This window comes from Macrobrachium rosenbergii, chromosome 31 (assembly GCF_040412425.1).
Source record: "Macrobrachium rosenbergii isolate ZJJX-2024 chromosome 31, ASM4041242v1, whole genome shotgun sequence".
NCBI classification, from domain to species: domain Eukaryota; kingdom Metazoa; phylum Arthropoda; class Malacostraca; order Decapoda; family Palaemonidae; genus Macrobrachium; species Macrobrachium rosenbergii.
The window spans coordinates 29,566,957-29,585,079 of NC_089771.1; the positions used below are offsets into that span (position 1 = coordinate 29,566,957).

General features: G+C 37.7%; 1 protein-coding gene across 1 annotated transcript in view; it reads left to right on the forward strand.

The window, feature by feature from the left end:
• The window catches only part of LOC136855495 (zinc finger protein 609-like), a 154,079-nt gene that overhangs the window by 51,544 nt on the left and 84,412 nt on the right, over positions 1-18,123 (forward strand). The window contains 1 exon segment of the mRNA XM_067132581.1: positions 3,233-3,278. The gene's annotated coding sequence lies outside the window, so the exon portion shown is untranslated.

An 18,123-nucleotide genomic window follows, 5' to 3' on the forward strand; every position in this document is an offset into this window, starting at 1 on the left:
CTTTTGAGGTCATTGATAAAGTCCCCATAACCTCTTTAATTTAACATCCCCTGGGGGGTTTTAAAATGAGGCAGAAGAGCTATCAAGAAATGCCTGTCAGGATCATCTAGCACCACGTACTCTGGTTCTCCTTTCGATGTTTTTTTGCCAAGATACGCAAGAGAACCTGGTGCTTTCCTCTTCCTATTTTGACGAGGAGGAGGTGTGATCCTGTTCTGATGAACAGGAGAGGGAGGGGGTAGAGAAGGAAAAGGAGTTGGTAACTGGGTGTCGTCCTCTTGATTACTCTCCTTCGCAGGACCCTCTGAAACTCCCTCCTATTGTGGCCTGGTCTGGCAGATCGGCAGCAGAAAGAGAGCTGTGTGAAATAACATAACACTTCTTTCTTCCAGTTTCTGCAGCAGAACCTGGCTTGGCCTTTTTTTTTTTTTTTTCCCTAAACTAACTCTGTTCTGAAATATTCTTTCAAACGCTTCCACCTTCGTTGCAAGTCCACAGCTAAAATGAAAGAAGATAAATGAGAAGCTGTAGGCACATTGTTCGCGCATTTTCATAAGCTTTCAAATCATGCACTCTTGTGTTGACATTTGAACAGTGCGATCATAATGTAGAAGTGGATTCGTTGCATCAGTTTCTAATTGGTTTGGGGATACCTTGCCGCTCACAGACCTACATTAATGCTTTTCGACGTGGTATAGGGCCTTAGCCGCTCACGTGGTCGTCATTAATGGCTGTGAAAAAAATTTGGCAGCCTCTGCATGACTGTCTCATAGTTGCCTAAGGCGAGTTTCGGGCCAATTTTCACAATTGCATCTGAACAATAAATGGGAGACACGTGTTGATAATTCAGCCGAGTGGTTGTGGTTCTACACGATTTTGCGAGAAATATTTTCCCTTAGTATTCTGGCATAGTTGGTTTCCCTCAGACCATTTGAGCGTCAAGATTAGTATGTTCCATTTTTATGTATTTTGTCCTTTTATCGTTATTGCTCACAATATGAACCCTATTCATATGGCCATTGACTTGAAATTCAAGCTTCCAAAGATTATGGTGTTCATTAGAAAGAAAAATATAAAGTATTGTAAGAGATTGGGAGAGAGTTAGCTTGAATGGTATAGTACTTTTTAACACACCTCCAGAGGGTGCTTTTTAAAAAAATGAAAAATAAGATTGCTGAATCATTTTCGAGTGAAAAGGTTCGTTCCATCTCGAAAAATAGATACTGTGATATATGGTTGGTTCGCACGTTTGGAAAGTAGATTTTCATGTGGAACTTAATTTGAATGAAACAACAAATTAAATATTAATAATCATATTCTCCACAAATATTTGAAATATTTATTGACTTTACAAAAATATATGTATAAAAATTATCAGAGAATGTTACGAATAGTACATGGGCCTATGCCGTTTTGTTTTTCTCCAAAGAATCGTTATCTTTGAAGTCCTGTACGCAAATTTCGAATGCCTAGTTCCTCCCAGGATTAATAGACTATTAATTCTGGTTCCTTCCTGCCCGCCACTGACGCCCGTGGGAAATTGAAAGCACCGTATTGGTCCTATTGGAAGCAGAAGGAAAAACGTGTTAGCTACCTATAGTGGCGCCACCGTGTGGGATGTCTGCTAGGGCTGCCTTCCTAACCCTTACTCTCTCTCACCGCCGCGTGGAATAGCACCCTCTTGCCCAGCCAAGACGTGTTGAAGAGGGTAGACAACGCTTAAAGAAAGAAAAAAAAATCAAATAGTGTCGACTTATGGCAGAGAGATACCGACCTTATTGTACTGGGGCGCAAGGTCGATGTTACATTACTCGTGGTCCGAGTTTTGATAAGTGTTGTCAGGGGGACGGAGACTTCGACCTTGCGGTGACGGGGCGAGATGGGTGGATATCCCTTGTCGCATTCTCGTTCCTCTGTCGAGGGGAACGTATGAATATATTCCAGTCATGGTGTGTTTTGAGAGAGAGAGAATATGCAAAGTTCATTTAGGAAAAAAGTTCCCCATTATATAAAGGTGTGCGTTGCAGGAATGAGTGCAAAATAGCAATGGTTTTGTCAGAAAGGTTGACCAGAAGACGAAATGGGAGATTTCGTACGGCTGGCAGAAGAAAACAATAACCTTAATCTCTCGCGCGTTTGGTGCATCATTTAAAACCTGCTGAATGATTTAAGCCGTTGAAGTTCATTAACACGTTTTCTTTATTTGGATTGGAGTCTTCCCCGTCACTTTAATATTTGAATATAAATAAGAGTCGATGTTAAGCCAGCAAAATACACGTCGCCTATCCCATAAAACTTCTGGACTGTAGCACAATGTGACGCCCCAGATGAGGAGAAAAATATATAATATGTGTTTTTATTTTTATTATTTATTTAAAGGTTAATATTCTTACATTATCGATGTTAACAGCTTGACCTTTACACTTGCCAAACGTGGACATTTTCACAGCACAATTAGGGAAAATATTAAACCCATAAAGCTTTTCGTAAAAGTCATGGTTCACCACGTTGACGAACTCTGTGTGTGTATGTGTATGTATGCTTTCGCTAGTCTCATTAAGCATACGTAAGATTAATGGCAGCACTTAACATATACACGCACACCACAAATATATGACTTGTGTGAGTCAGTTGGTAGCTCCGTGGCCTTTACTTTGAGACTAATTTGAGTTATCTATCTATTTTATTTATTATATATATATATATATATATATATATATATATATATATATATATATATATATATATATATTATATAATTAGAGAGAGAGAGAGGGGAGGGAGGGAGAGTTGTTACTGCGGCTGCAAAAAAAAAAGAAAAGTAATGGAATTATTATGAGACATGACCCCATAATCTGTCACGCTAATGCATGCTCCTAACCCCTTACTTTTTTCTAGACAGCTTACTTTCTCGTCTGAGTGGACTAAAAATATGATGATAATTTTACCTATATATATATATTATTTATATAGATTTATATATATAAAATATGTCTGTGCTCGCCCAACGCGAGTTTTTAATAATTTATGACTAACGTTACAGAGAATACATCTGTCACGCGTTACATAATTTTTACTGGCCGCCATGGACAGTATATAGACTGCCAGGTCCCCTAGTCTCCCATAATTTACGACACCTAGATTACCGCCCTTGCAGCCCCTCCACATAAAGACCAACATTCCCTGAACACCTACAGCCTTGGCTTACGCCCTTCTTTCTCTTGTTTTTCAGAACCCTTCTTGGGGGGAGGAGCGATCGAGGCAAGTTGGCATATACGGTGAGTTTTGTTTGTTGTACTCGTTTTTCTTGTGGGGACGATTTTTGTTGTTGTTGTTTTTTTTAGGGGGTGTTGTTTCTGTCAGGCGGTGTTGTTTCTTGTTTTTTAGTGTGATTGGTGTGTGTTTGTTTTCTCGTCAGCGCTGGTTTTTATCGAGGGAGGTTTAGACCTATACATCAATGTGAGGATTTGTGTTCATTTTAACGATTTTTTTGTTATTATTGTTGTTATTATTGTTATTTTATCATTATTATTGCTCGGTGTGACGCTTCGAGACCAAGGTATTTTAATGGACGATTTAACGATCTTCCTACTCGGGTTGGTGTCAGGTGAAGGGAAATTGAAATTAGCACACTTGAGTGACAACGTAGTCAAGTTGAATAGTCAGTCTCTCTCTCTCTCTCTCTCTCTCTCTCTCTCTTCAGTGCAGATGGGATCGAATGCTATCTTTCTCATGAGCGAATGGCGATGGAGGTGTTGGAAGAATTGTAATTTGCACCATTAAAAGGCTTACCTTTTTTTTCAATGAGAGGCAGATAATTGCTATAACACGTCTCATTTGCAAGTTTGTGGGTCGTTCAGAGAGAGAGAGAGGAGAGAGAGAGAGAGAGAGAGAGAGAGAGAGAGAGAGAGAAGCATAAGGCTTCCCCAGCAATAAGGCTCAGTATCCTGTGGACGGCTCATCGCCCAAGGGCACTTGGGAACCAAAATAAGAGGAATGAGCCTTACGTTCCCAGTTCTCTGGGGTGGATATGCTCTGCTCAGGGGGAGTAATCCGCCCAGCGCCCTAGAGGGAGAGCTAATGGTAGTTTTTATTGTTGTCATATCTACTTACGCTTACTCTCTCTCTCTCTCTCTCTCTCTCTCTCTCTCTCTCTCTCTGTAGTGTAGACCTGAGTATGTGAGTGCAAAATGTATAATATTTAATGGGGTTTGTAGTTAAGCTAGCTGCCCCCCCTCTCTCTCTCTCTCTCTCTCTCTCCTCGTGTAGACCTCAGTATGTGAGTGCTAAATGTATATATTTAATGAGCTTTCTAGTTATTTTATTGGGAATAACACTTGAAATGTGACTGGTCGTAACCAAATGCAACATTAGTAATTGTATAATTTGTTTGTTTTTGTATGTCTTGTTGTTTAATTGTTTGATTGTTTATTTGTTTGCTTTCTTTAAAAGTTGATTGCAAGGCACCAGTTCTTTTCAGAAGTTTTTAATGATTTATTTCGATGGGGAACTACAGTAATGTTGTTCATGTTGAGGAATACACTTCGATGGCAAACAGTATATGAGTCTCTCTCTCTCTCTCTCTCTCTTATTCTTGGGTTAGATATTGTTTCATATTGTAAGGTTACTTGCTTTTATTTGTCATGTCATCTTTTTGACAGGTATACGTAACCCACACACACATCACGTGCATCTATGTGATTATTTAAGCATATATATATAAACATAATTAGCAAAAAAAATATAACAACTACACGTAACCATAATTACGTAAACTGTTTTTCCAAGGCACTCTCGTGTCATTTAATGACTGTACGTCATAGTAATACCAACAATTTTACAATTTATATGCATTTTCCTTCACATTCCTGGAGCCCAGGCGTGCTTCTTGCCGTGCAAGTGGCGATTAGTCATTGATGGACGCACGTAGTTAGATACGCGTCCTATTCGCGTTCGAATATTGATGATACGTTGCTAAGCTGTTGGTGGGCATGTATTTATATATGCTTGTAACTAGAGAGGCCTCTCTATTGACGTCAGCCAGAACTTGAGTGTGTGTGTGTATGTTCGTTCCCTCGTTCATCAGACAAGCTGCTGTCACTCGGTGGGTGCTTCGTTTAGCTTGTGGATTTATATTGACTTTGTAATGGTAGATACCTATAGGAGAGAGAGAGAGAGAGAGAGAGAGAGAGAGAGAGAGAGAGAGAGAGAGAGAGAGAGAGATAGATCCAGCAAACGATTTGGCTTCTTTTTTGTTGTAGACTCGTTACTGTACAAAGAACATTATTATATACTGTACAGTATACTTACATTTACTTTATATATATATATATATATATATATATATATATAGTATATGTAATGTTGTGTGTTTGTGCAATGTCTCTGGCAATTTTCTTCTAAGGAAGTTTATGTATGGTAATTACTGATTTTTTTTTTTGATGCGTCTGTCAGAAATGGTAAAAAGTATTACAGTTAGATACAGCGAAGATCAATTTCGCCCAGTCTCGCTCCAGTTGTTTCAAACGAAGCAAATATGGAAGCTGGTTGATTGTTAATGGCAGGTCAGCTGTAAAAATTGGTAATAACCTCTTAATATGCGAGCGAGAGAGAGAGAGAGAGAGAGAGAGAGAGAGAGAGAGAGAGAGAGAGAGAGAGAGAGATTTTATACATATGTTGCACAGTGTATAACATTCCCTTGTTTTACATGAGCAAATCAGATCACCGTGAACTCTAAGCTGTCACTGTAGTGATTGTTTGGTTGTATGAATAAATTGATGAAGAAATGAATAAAAAAAGAAATATTTCAGCTTGTGTAATGAGAGACAGAGAAGGGAAGGAACGTTGGGGCATACACACTCTCTCTCTCTCTCTCTGCTTAGCTATAAAACTTCCAGGTATATAGTTTTAGAGCTCAAGGTTCTGCTCTCTCTCTCTCTCTCTCTCTCTCTCTCTCTGTACCTTGAGTGAAGAGGTGAGAGAAATTAACGAGAACTAATGAAATCGGCCGTTTTCTGTGAGGAATGGCCGATAAAGTAAGTAAATAGTATAGAACGTCTCGGGTTGTGGGGAAAGATTAATTTACAACCGTTGATCGAATGGTGTTCCCCAGGGTATAAATGCTGGGGTTTTCTGAATGGCGAAAGAAATGGGTATCTTAGAATCTGTATGGATAAGTTTTGAAAGGGTTTGTGTGTTTATAATCACTCTTACACATGAATTTATGCATCAAACACCACAGGCGTCTACAACTAGAGTATATGAACAAAGAAAGAAGAGCTTTTTTCATAGTGAAATAAATACATTTCTAAAATTTGTTTTTATCAAGTAACCTAATAACATATTTTAAAGGAATAATAATAATAATATAATAATAATAATAGTGGATCAACAAAGACATTTTAATGAACTGAACTTGTCCAAAATGCAAATCAGACCTTGATTCAGATCTTGTCCAAAGACGGTGGCTCGTCCGAAATGGTGCTACTCCTGTTTTTGGAGGTGGTGACTTGGGTGATGGTCCAGTGGTAGCGATGGTTGGGTGGTTGAAGCTTTTATAGTGGGTTGGATGTTGGCAGATGTTGTCGTCATTTGGCATGAAAATTGGGCTTTCTCGTGGACAAGATTTGCTCGCTTGCTATCCACACTCTTGATATATTCTCGATTTGCCGGTTAATACAATTATTTCTGTATATTTTCGACCCATTCAACAGTAGGGAATTATGTATTTTATTAATGGACCTACCGCGACCAGCAATCGAAGCCATGTCGCAAGGAAGAGATTTAAATTCAAGTAGAAAACTGCCATGCACAAAATTTCTCTTTCTCTCTCTCGGTGTACGAACGTACCGGAATCGTTGTTAAATTGCCTTTGCAGCATCACTTCCCCCAAGTAGAGATTAAAGCAGTAGTGGTTTTATAAATAAAGAACGAAATAAAACCCTTTACATAAAAACTTAGAAGGTAAAGAACTCAGAGAGTACCTGCTTTTTACCTTTGTTAAAACGGCTTTGTAAAGACGCATTGATACACGATGTACCCAGGAAAAAGCGTTAATTCCAGGAAAAAATAAGAGGAAATTTTCTGAGCCCTCACGTTTAGCGGTTAGTGGGTTTGGCTCCAGAGGTTTTGTGTGGTGTTGGTAACAGTGGCGAGGGCCAGCGCTTGCCAGACGTACAAGGCGTTTGTGTGTATGTGTATTATTGATGATGTTATTGCTAGCGCTTGTGTATTTTACATTACTGAGTAGTAGTCGTCGGGCTGAATTTATTTTTAGGTATTCGTGGTTGATTAATCAGAAGTATCACCATATTCAAAATGACTCGGAAATAATTCACAGTTCTTTCCGCGTCAATATTTTGAAATGTGTTATATACTGAATAACCGCCATATTAAAAACGTTCTATACTTGTAAGTCGAAGAGTATTACAAGAGAAATGTACTAAGAACGTTAGTTACACATTTACCCATTAATGTAAAAGAAAACAGTGAGTTGCTACCGTTTAAATGAGGTAATTTTGTATTAAAAGATATATATTTTTACATTTTAAATGAGGTAATTTTTTACCAAAAGATATATACATTGTTTGGGAGACTGGTATGTGCTGTTAAATTAATTAACTACGCCGAAATAAAAAAATATATTACCTGGGGGTACTCTCTCTCTCTCTCTCTCTCTCTCTCTCTCTCTCTCTCTCTCTCCTTCATAGCTAATACTGTAGGTACTTGTACGTAAAAGAGATTCATCGAATTGCCCTCGAGTTTCGTGCTTGTTCGGAATCCTTCGCTCAGCTCTTGTAAACGTTGGCAAATGAATTAATGGAATGCGAATGCCGTATATATATAGGATAATTGCGGAGTCTAGCTTCGCTGTGGCCCAGGGGAATATAGGCACAAGGGTGGCCCTGTTGGGGTTTGGGATTAGGGGAGGGTAGGACTTTAAGGGGGTTGTAATCCGTGGGTGAGCGTAAACCTGTGAGAATGAGCGAATTCTTGTGATACGGGTTTGTCCGGATGCTAAGTCTGGGCAGATTATGAAGCTGGTGGGGTGGGGTGGGACTGTCTGGGATTGTGGGGTGGGGGGAAGGATGGGGTGTTGTTGCTGAAAGGGCATTATTAATAATATATTGATGGAATATTCTTGGAGTATGTATATGTGTGTATATATATACATATATATATGAAGATAAAGATATGGTACTAGAAAGATAGATTTAATGATTTTATATAGCATAAATAAATGTGCATATTACACATGCACACACACACACACACACACACACATATATATATATATATATATATATATATATATATATATATATAGTTATATATATAAAGATGAAAAGTTATTACAAAACACATTTTGATCTGTTCAAATAGTGTTTTGTAGTCCTTTTCATCTTCATATTATACTGTGGTATTACAGTGAAAAACATTCATATATATATGTGTGTGTGTGTGTGCGCGCGCGCTCAGCATCAGGATAGGAACAGATGTATATACATGAGAGAGAGAGAGAGAGAGAGAGAGAGAGAGAGAGAGAGAGAGAGAGAGAGAGAGAGAGAGAGAGAGAGAGAGAGGACAACTGACAGACTGCGGCAGCGGCAACATCAGGAAAGGATGGATTTATGTGCTTGTCCGTTTATTTTGAGTCCGAACAACAGCGGAAATTGAAACGTGATGGGCGCGTATTGCAATGGAGGCTTCCCTGCCGATATGCAATCATTTTATCGGTTGGAAATTGCATGCTAATTCGAGTCGTACGCCGCTGTCTGGTGATTTTTTTTTCTTTACCGGTCACGGCTACTTTGTTTGACAGGGTGACAATTATTACCTCGTTTGCGCGGGCTTTTATTTTTTTATTTATTTCTGGATACCAGTATCTTAATTGCGCTTCAGAATTAGGGATAGAATTATCATTATTAGTTATAACTATATAGTTAATGATGTGTTTTAAAGATCGCTATCTTTTTCCTTCTATATGGATATTCCAATACCAAAATAACCGGAATGGTAAGAAAAGTGATAGAATAAAAGAGAAAAAAAAGTCGAGCATTTAGTTTTTAGTGGGTATCTCGATCACCGAATCCAAAATGGTCGAAGCTCCTGATGGCTTTGCTAGGAATCGAAGCCTTACGGACACACATGGCAGACTTATAGGCGCAGGTTTATGCTCGGTATCGATGGTCGATCTACCAGGGGTTCGTTTACTGGAATGTAGACCTTATCGCTTCCGAGCCAAAGGGCTTGGTTGAGTGCAGAGCCCCGTCAGGAAACCCCCCACCACCCCCTCCCCTCCCCAGGCACCCATACTCCTGTAGGTCAGCATGGTCGATATCCCGACCGCTGGGAAGGAAAAATGCGACCCTAGGGAGTCTCTCTCTCTCTCTCTCTCTCTCTCTCTCTGATTCTTTGTGCCTTTTGACGGTCTTTAACTGTCTTTTCACTTTCCCCTCCCTGGTCCCATCCACCCCTCCCCCTCCTGCATGATGGGAACTGTTGGTTATGGCCATCTCTGTTTGTCACCACTTACGGGGATGGGAAAAGAGAGAGAGAGAGAGAGAGGGGAGAGAGAGAGAGGGAGAGAAAATTTACATGATCATAGTTGTAGTGAACAGGACCAAAAGAGAGAGAGAGAGAGAGAGAGAGAGAGAGAGAGAGAGAGAGAGAGAGAGATCGCCATCGAGCGATTTTGGAGGAAAGCAGCTTATAGACTGAATTATAATAATAATAATAATAAAAAGAATTCGAAAGTGAAAGTTGTATTCTGGCTCCCGCGAAGTCCTTTCTTTTTAGAAAGCGTATTATTTGCATATAGATGTTATTCCCTTAAATTTCATTTCTAAAGGAACAAATTCGTAAGGAAATGGAAACTCCTTTGTATTGAGACTCGCTCATTTAACAGCTTACCTTCTCCCTCAGTTCGTTAGATTTTATTTATTCATTATTGTAGCTCCATCTCCCTCGCCCGCCCTGCAGAGAGAGAGAGAGAGAGAGAGAGAGAGAGAGAGAGAGAGAGAGAGAGAGAGAATCACACCCTCCTCATCCCCACTTCAACACCATCTTCATCTTCTCTGTGCTCCCCCTTCTCCTTTTTATATCTCCCCTCCCCCCCTTTGCCTCGTACGTTTCCCCACCCCACCTCCTCCTCTGGTCTCTCCCCCCCCCCTACCATTCCCTCACCCGCCTGGTGATCAAGACCACCTACTCTCCTTCCCCCAACCAATTCATTCCTCCCCCTCCCCCCCATCCTCCTCTCCCCCGGTGATGCTCCAAACGGGTTGATTATTACTGATTTGACGATTGGCTGTGGGAGATGACGTTGGTGATCATGGTGATTGGGGATGGAGGGATATTACATGTGGCCACCGATTGGATGTGGTGTTTGTGTGACTGTTACTCTCTCTCTCTCTCTCTCTCTCTGCTGCTGCTGGTGGTAACGATGAGATGCAACCCATGTGGTGGTAAAGTGAAGTTGGCCTGAAAGGAAGAAGAAGAAGAAGAAGAAGAAGAAGAAGGAGGAGGAGGAGGAGGGGTTTCAGGAGGTGGATGGCATGTTGATATGGCAGAAGAAGGGACTGGTTACATATACTGTGGATGTTTATATAATCTGCTGTGGCCCCGAGGAGGTTACGTGGAAGGGGGGCCCTGTGAGTTTGTGCGTGTGTGTATAGGCTTGTTTTAGTCCCATGCATTTGTTTGTTGTTTCTCTGTCGTTAAAACTGTCGTGGCTAGGTTTTTTGAAGTGTTGTTTTTCCTTTCTTTTTCGAAGCTTGTATGTCAAGGTTTCGTTGCGTTGTGTGTTGTTTGGTTTATAAAGTCTAGTGTTTTTGTTTGTTTCTCTGTCGTTAAAACTCTAGTGTTTTTGTTTGTTTCTCTGTCGTTAAAACTCTAGTGTTTTTGTTTGTTGTTTCTCCGTCGTTAAAACTGTTGTGGCTATGTTATTCGAAGTGGTTATTTTTTCTTTCGTTTTCGAAGTTTATATTTCCAGGTATCTTGCGCTGACGCTTGTGTTTCGTTTGTAAAAAGGTTTTATGCGGCAACGCATATTCGTGTTTAGACTCATTCTATCCATGTGGAGTTTTTCTTCTAAATGTTTATTGACTTCTCGTGAAAATCTTAAAATATTCCATGAGGCTATCAGCCTGTTTTTATGTTCTTAATTTTCAGAAGCCATTTTCATGTTAGTGCATCAGTCAGTTTTACGATCCGAGAATATTCACTGAGTTTTCAACTGGTTTTTACGTCCTTTATTTTCAGAAGACGTTTTCGTGTTAGTGTATTGGTCTCTCTCTCTCTCTCTCTCTCAGTACGATTTCGTGTCTAAACCCAATAAGCTGTATTATAGTATTGACATCGTAGTTTGGGGCGACTGCGTGTGACATGTCTATCGCTTTTCAAATCCGGGATCTCGGGAAAGCCGGTTATAATGGGCTCGAGTCCTGAGCATTAAACGCTCTTCCATTTCCAAAGATTGGCTCGGCTTAATCACCGTGCGTTAGCCGCTGTTATGGGTTGCTTTTGCTTGCAGCAGTTGGCAACACTTTTTGGGGGCGGAGACTTTCGGTAACCTGAATCATAATAATATAATGTGGTAATAATATACGTCTTGTATCTAATGTATTTTTTGTGGTGATGGGAAGAGGAAAATAACTTGTAATGCATAGTCTATGTAGTCTACTCTGTTTATATTGTAAAGCCTAGTCTTTTTTGTCTAATATTGTTACATTGCAAAGCATATTCTATGTCTAATGTGTTTGCATTGTAATGCATAGTTTATGCAGTCTAATTTGTTTACATTGTAAAGCATAGTCTAGTATCTAGTTGCACATTGTAAAGCATAGTCTCTATAGTCTAATGTTTAAATTACAAAGCATAGTCTGTGTAGTATAATGTGTTTAGGCCTACATTGTAAAGCATAATCTTTATAGTCTAATGTGCTTACATTGTAAAGCACAGTCTATGTTGTCTAATGTTTTCACATATTGCAAATATATTCATAAATGATATCCTACAATAACCATAATTTGACTAATAGATTAATAGACAACGAGTGAATTATCCGGTCAGTTGAGTCCAGTATTATGTACTGAAAACTGCATGTAATTATTTTCGCTCAATGTAATTTTCATTTACTTTAACCAGAATTATTGGAACCGTAAATTTTATCGTAAATAGAACATATTGGTGTTATATTAAATGCATTGGAGTCTTACTGTTTATTAGCAAGAAGACTGAAGAGACAAGTGTTACAACATATAATTACATTTTTTTTTACTGGTGTTTAAACAACCATGACAATACCGCAGCGATGTGTAATACATTATAACACGTTGATTTTATTTGATGTATCGTTGATCTGTTCGTAAATGTTTTATATATTGCTGTGGGCGACCTTGTTAAGGGGATTCACGATAATAAACCTTATTGCCTACGGAGAGAGAGAGAGAGAGAGAACGTCACTTATTATTATTACAGACTGTCACAATCCAATCACCGTAGCCGTGGAAACAGCTTTGTAATGAAATTAGACTTAGAAGGAAAGAATTAACTTCATAACAAAAGTTAAACAAACGTAAAGAAAAGCTTGAATTAAACGCAAGTGAATTTATTCAATAAATACGATGTTGCACCAACTCAGAATATTTGGAATGCCAACGATTCAGCTATACTTGACCGGGAATGTCATTCCATAATTCGTTCCCAGGTGGAAGAGAAATTCCAAGCCACAGTACACTACTTGATGGATAGCTGAATGCATCTCGTAAGATCTGAAAGTAAAGGATGATCAGAATTGTGGGAAACTTTGCAAAGTATGCGCAGAGGTAACTGAATAACAGTGTCAGATTGTAATGCCAAGGTCTGGGATGAGAAGTTTTATTGAACTTACGTATCAGCTCAAAGATCTTAGGTGCGAGTCAGCTGATGAGGGCCAAAATGGGGAATATTATTCTAAATGCTGCAGATTAAAGGAATGAAAACATTTCCCCTGGATAGAAAGATCTTCACACTATACCAGTTTGTGCGTAATTTAAGAATAGGTGGACGAGAGAAATATAGTACATTACATGTGTATATTACATGTATATATATACATACATACACATACATACATACATACATACATAATGTGGTTCATACAAACACAGCACTAGACTAGCTCCTCCCACTCCAAGAAAAAATAGGTTCAAAATCAGAACACTCAAGTTGTCCAAAAAAAAAAAAAAATTGTATATGAAGAGTAAAATTTTATTGTGTCGATGTTTCTCTCCATAAAGAAAAAAAATTCCGGCTCAGCTCCCGTTAAAGGTTTGAGAGAGAGAGAGAGAGAGAGAGAGAGAGAAAAGACCATGTGTTAGACGTTATTTAGCCTCCTCCCGTTCCCCTACGGGTCAACCCCCATCCCTTCCGCACTCTCTCTCTCTCTCTCTCTCTCTCTCTCTCTCTCTCTCTCTCTCTCTCTCTCTCTCAGCTGACATTCTTCACTGGTCGATTAGTGGAAGAGGAAGTTTTTTCCTTTATATTTTTTCGTTGACTTTTTCTTACTCTTTAGACTTATTTTTTTTATTTTTTATTCTTTTATTTTTCGGCGCTGTGGGCGGAAGGTTTAGGAGAGGTTGCGTCAAGTTAAATGGAAAGAGAAGATAAGAGAGTTTATTTTATAAACGTGGCGTTCGTGTACTTGGGCGTTTGCGCGCGCGCACACTTTCGCGCATATTTGAACTTTAAATTAACAATTCTTACAAATTGCTTTGTACAGCTACCAGTGTTACCAGTGCAACGCATTGCTGCAGTTCTCTTTGTAGTTAATCAATCACATTTTTATCTGTTGTACTCAGGTTCCAACTTCTTTAATGCTTTAATGACTTGTGTGGCCTGGTTGCCAGCGCTCTGGTCTCTCGTTCGAAAGACCTGGGTTCGATCCTGATGTGAATCCGAAATTTATTTCTGTTCCACACGTAATTTTGTGTTGATATTTCCATATGTATATATATATATATATATATATATATATATATATATATATATATGTATGTATGTATTTATATTGTATTTTTTTATTTTAAATTGTAAACACAAATCACATTCGAGTATCGAGTAAACGTTTGCAACTTCTCAGGGAATAGTTCTTTGTACTTTCTGTTCACGTTATTTTTGGCTGCAGGTTGAGTTATGTACCCCGTGCATATATTGGCTCAATTACTGTGGGTCCCCTCCCCCCATTCCCCTCTCTCTCTCTCTCTCTCTCTCTCTCTCTCTCTCTCTCTCTCTCTCTCTCTCTCTCTCTCATATTTTGCCTAGTGTGACCTGTTTTTACTTCATACTTTCTCGAACGAAGCTAAGCTGCTGTTGATTATATTGTCACAAAAACATTTTTATTTTCTCAAGTTTCTTTTATTTGTTTTTATTTTTGCCCTGAATGGATGACTGAATTATATCTCAGAAAGTGATGGATTGTTTTAAGCCTGTGTTGTTGACTTGTTTTTGTTCATCGGCGAGTTTTCTTAATGCCTATTGTCAAGTAATTCTTGTCCGTTATCGTTGTGGAACATATTATTATTATTATTATTATTATTATTATTATTATTATTCCTTTCTTTTGGACACCATCAGGAGAATAGAAAAAGAACATTTTACTCTATACAGCATTGTAGCAGCAGTTAGATTCAATATTATTATTATTATTATTATTATTATTATTATTGAATTAATTGCTACTACAATGCCGTTCATTATTATTATTATTATTATTATTATTATTATTATTATTATTGTTATTATTATTATTATTATTTGGAAGGAGTGGTTCTTTCAGGAAAGCGTTTAATTATCAAAAACAACTGCTGTTCCTGCAGCATTTAGCTTGTAGAGAGTCTTCTCTTACTCTTGTTAAATTATTATCACGTTTTTGTTGTTGTTTCATATCTTTATTCAAAAATTAAAGGATATTCTTCAAAACTCTTCACGAAATTCACGCCAAAAGATATATAAATACTTTACTTTCATAAAATCTGTTTTAGGATGCGCGAATCCCCGAGATATTCTGTTTTGTTTCAAAGGTTTTCAGTCCTTTAACAATTCACTGAAGGACAGTTATTTGAGAAGTATTTGATCTTCGTTATTCCTATAAGCTTCTCTCTTTCAGAGGGTTTTTCCTTCGATCCAGTTTCCTTTGATAGATATTAAAAAATGGTTATTTGTTCCATGGATTGAAAAAGTATAATTAAAAAATCGTTTTTTGTTCCATGAAATAAAAAAGTGTAATTAAAAATTGTTATTTATCCGTGAAATAAAAAAAAATAGTGATTAAAAATCGGTTTTTATTACAAGAAATAAAAAATTGTGATTAAAAATCTTTATTTCTTCCATGAAATAAAAAATTGTGATTAAAAAATTGTTATTTCTTCCGTAAAGTAAAAAAAAAAATGTGATTAAAATTTCGTTATTTATTCAATGAAATGAAAAACTACAGTTAAGAAATCGTTATTTATTCCCTGAAATAAAAAAAATTATGATTAAAAAATCGTTATTTATTCCATGAAATAAAAAAGTTACACTTAATCCTTATTGATTCCATGAAATAAAAAATTACAATTAAAAAATCGTTATTTATCCATGAAATAAAAATAATTGTAATTTATTGTAGTGGCCGAAATTTGGTACCCGTTAAAATTCTATGAATATTAATGCATGAAGAACAAATAGGGAATTGAAATTACACAAACATCGAAAAAAGCATATGGAACATAGGAGTTGAATTAGAGAGAGAGAGAGAGAGAGAGATAAACAAGAAGTTCACCGGGCTTAGTGCGACAAGAAACCACAGGTGTGTAGAGGGAGTGTACGTGTATGTGGTGCCTGTACATGTGTATGTACGTTTAGGAAAGGCACAAACAACCAGGCCTCTGATGAGAGCTCACGAAAGCGCTCTCGCGCGCGAGCAAATCTAATGAAATCCCGTAACAACTTCTTGACATCATTTTCCCTTTTTGTTGACGTCGAGGAGAGAGAGAGAGAGAGAGAGAGAAAGAAAGGAGGAGGAAAGGATTAGCGTAAGGAAGAGAATTGTTACAAATTTATTTGGAACCGACGTCAAAACAGCTGTGGGAAGAGGCGAGCCGTGAGCAGTCTGCTGGTTCAGCGTAGAGAGAGAGAGAGAGAGAGAGAGAGAGAGAGAGAGAGAGAGAGAGTAAAATCAATAGTAGTTGCACTGAAGGACGGGGCTGGGCGTAGAGAAGAAGAGTAAGAGAGAGAGAGAAACCGGGAATATAGGTTGAGGTTTCAGGGGGGAGAGAGAGAGAGAGGGTGAGAGGACGTCATTAATGAGAGTGAGATGTGATCGTTCAGTGATTAGACTAATTACGCTAAAAAAAAAAAGGTCTATATACTTTTATAATGTTTTCTCTCCTTTTTATAGGAGCCTTTTAGTCTTCTTTCTCTTGTTTAAACTGGACGACTACGCTGTTAATACTGAACGAACTTTTAATCTTATTTGTTTTTATATTTTTTATTTATTTTTTTTATAATGAAGCACAATGTAACATTACAATGAAGAGTGTCTTTACTTAAGGGCGCTGTAGAAAGCGTGGCGTGTCACGTAATGTGTGTTTTTTTTATTTATTTATTTATTTTTTTCATTGTAACCAGATGTACAACGGTTTTTTTCATATGTGTTTTTATTCGGCTTTTGAGTTTCACTAAACATACAGACGTGTATGTATAGTGTGTATATTATGTAAGTATATGTGTATGATTATTTATATAAATACATTTTATATATATATATATACAGTATATATATATATTATATATAATATATTTGTGTGTGTATTAGTGTGCTTGATGCGTCGGTTTCTCTCTCTCTCTCTCTCTCTCTCTCTCTCTCTCTCTCTCTCTCTCTCTCTCACAGACACACTTACACATACACACACACACACACACACACACACTAAGGTAATTTAACTTTATGCGCAAGAAAACTCAGGTATTTATTTTTTATGAAGGTTATTTTATTTTTATCGCCTTGTGTTTTCCGCGTGTAGACAGACTCAAGGTATTTATTTAAAGAGCGGAAGAGCGACAGAAATGTATAGGAAAATATAAGATGATTCAGGAATGCCATTAGTAGAATACCATAACCGCGTTGGAAAGCAATAAATATTTCAGGTTAGTCACAGAGAAAGAAAGTTGATGTGTGTGTGTATGTATGTATGTATGTATATATATATATATATATATATATATATATATATATATATATATATATATATATATATATATATATATATATAAGGTATGTGTTTGTGTGTGTGTTTTGCAGGTCAGTGAAACAAAGAAAATCTCGCTATGGAGGAATGTGGAAATGTGAAAGATTGGAGCTCTTAACTTAGGCGTTAACTGTTATTAATACATTTATGTAAGTTATTTATGAATGTTTGTTGCTCCTGTATTTAAAATATGAATATTTGTTGATACAAATTCATTCGTATTTTGTGCAAGACCATTTATTATCTTTTTTTTAAAAGCCTATCATCATGCAAACTTATTCATCAACGTAACACGGCTCTTCAAGGTTTACCAGCTCACGGAGGGAGAGAGAGAGAGAGAGAGAGAGAGAGAGAGAGAGAGAGAGAGAGAGAGACAGAGAGAGAGAGAGAGAGAGAGAGAGAGAGGGCTGTCAGACGAATCAGCTATATTACGTCCGTTGATAGAAATTGAGTATTTTTCTTGCCTCGGACGGAAGTCCTTTTTTGTAACAAGGGAGAACTGTGGGAATCCTTCATTATTTTCGTCCTTATGGCGCCTTGTGTGAAGGGTGATTTTAGCAAGATGTGGCCAGTGATTCGTTGCAGTTCTTGTTGATCGTAAGGTGTGCATATGAGAGTGAAATTGAATGGAATTTGATATTTCTGAGAGGGTAAATAAACGCGTTTTCTGTTGCCTACAAATTGGCTGACTGTATATTCCATGAAGATGATGATATAGTGTGCCTCCACACTACACTGAAGAACGTCATAAACATTATGTCGGTAACTTATCTCCAACATGTCATAAACAAGTTGAATACAACTTTACAACTTGTATCCCACGTCGGTAACTTGTCACAAACAAGTTGAATAC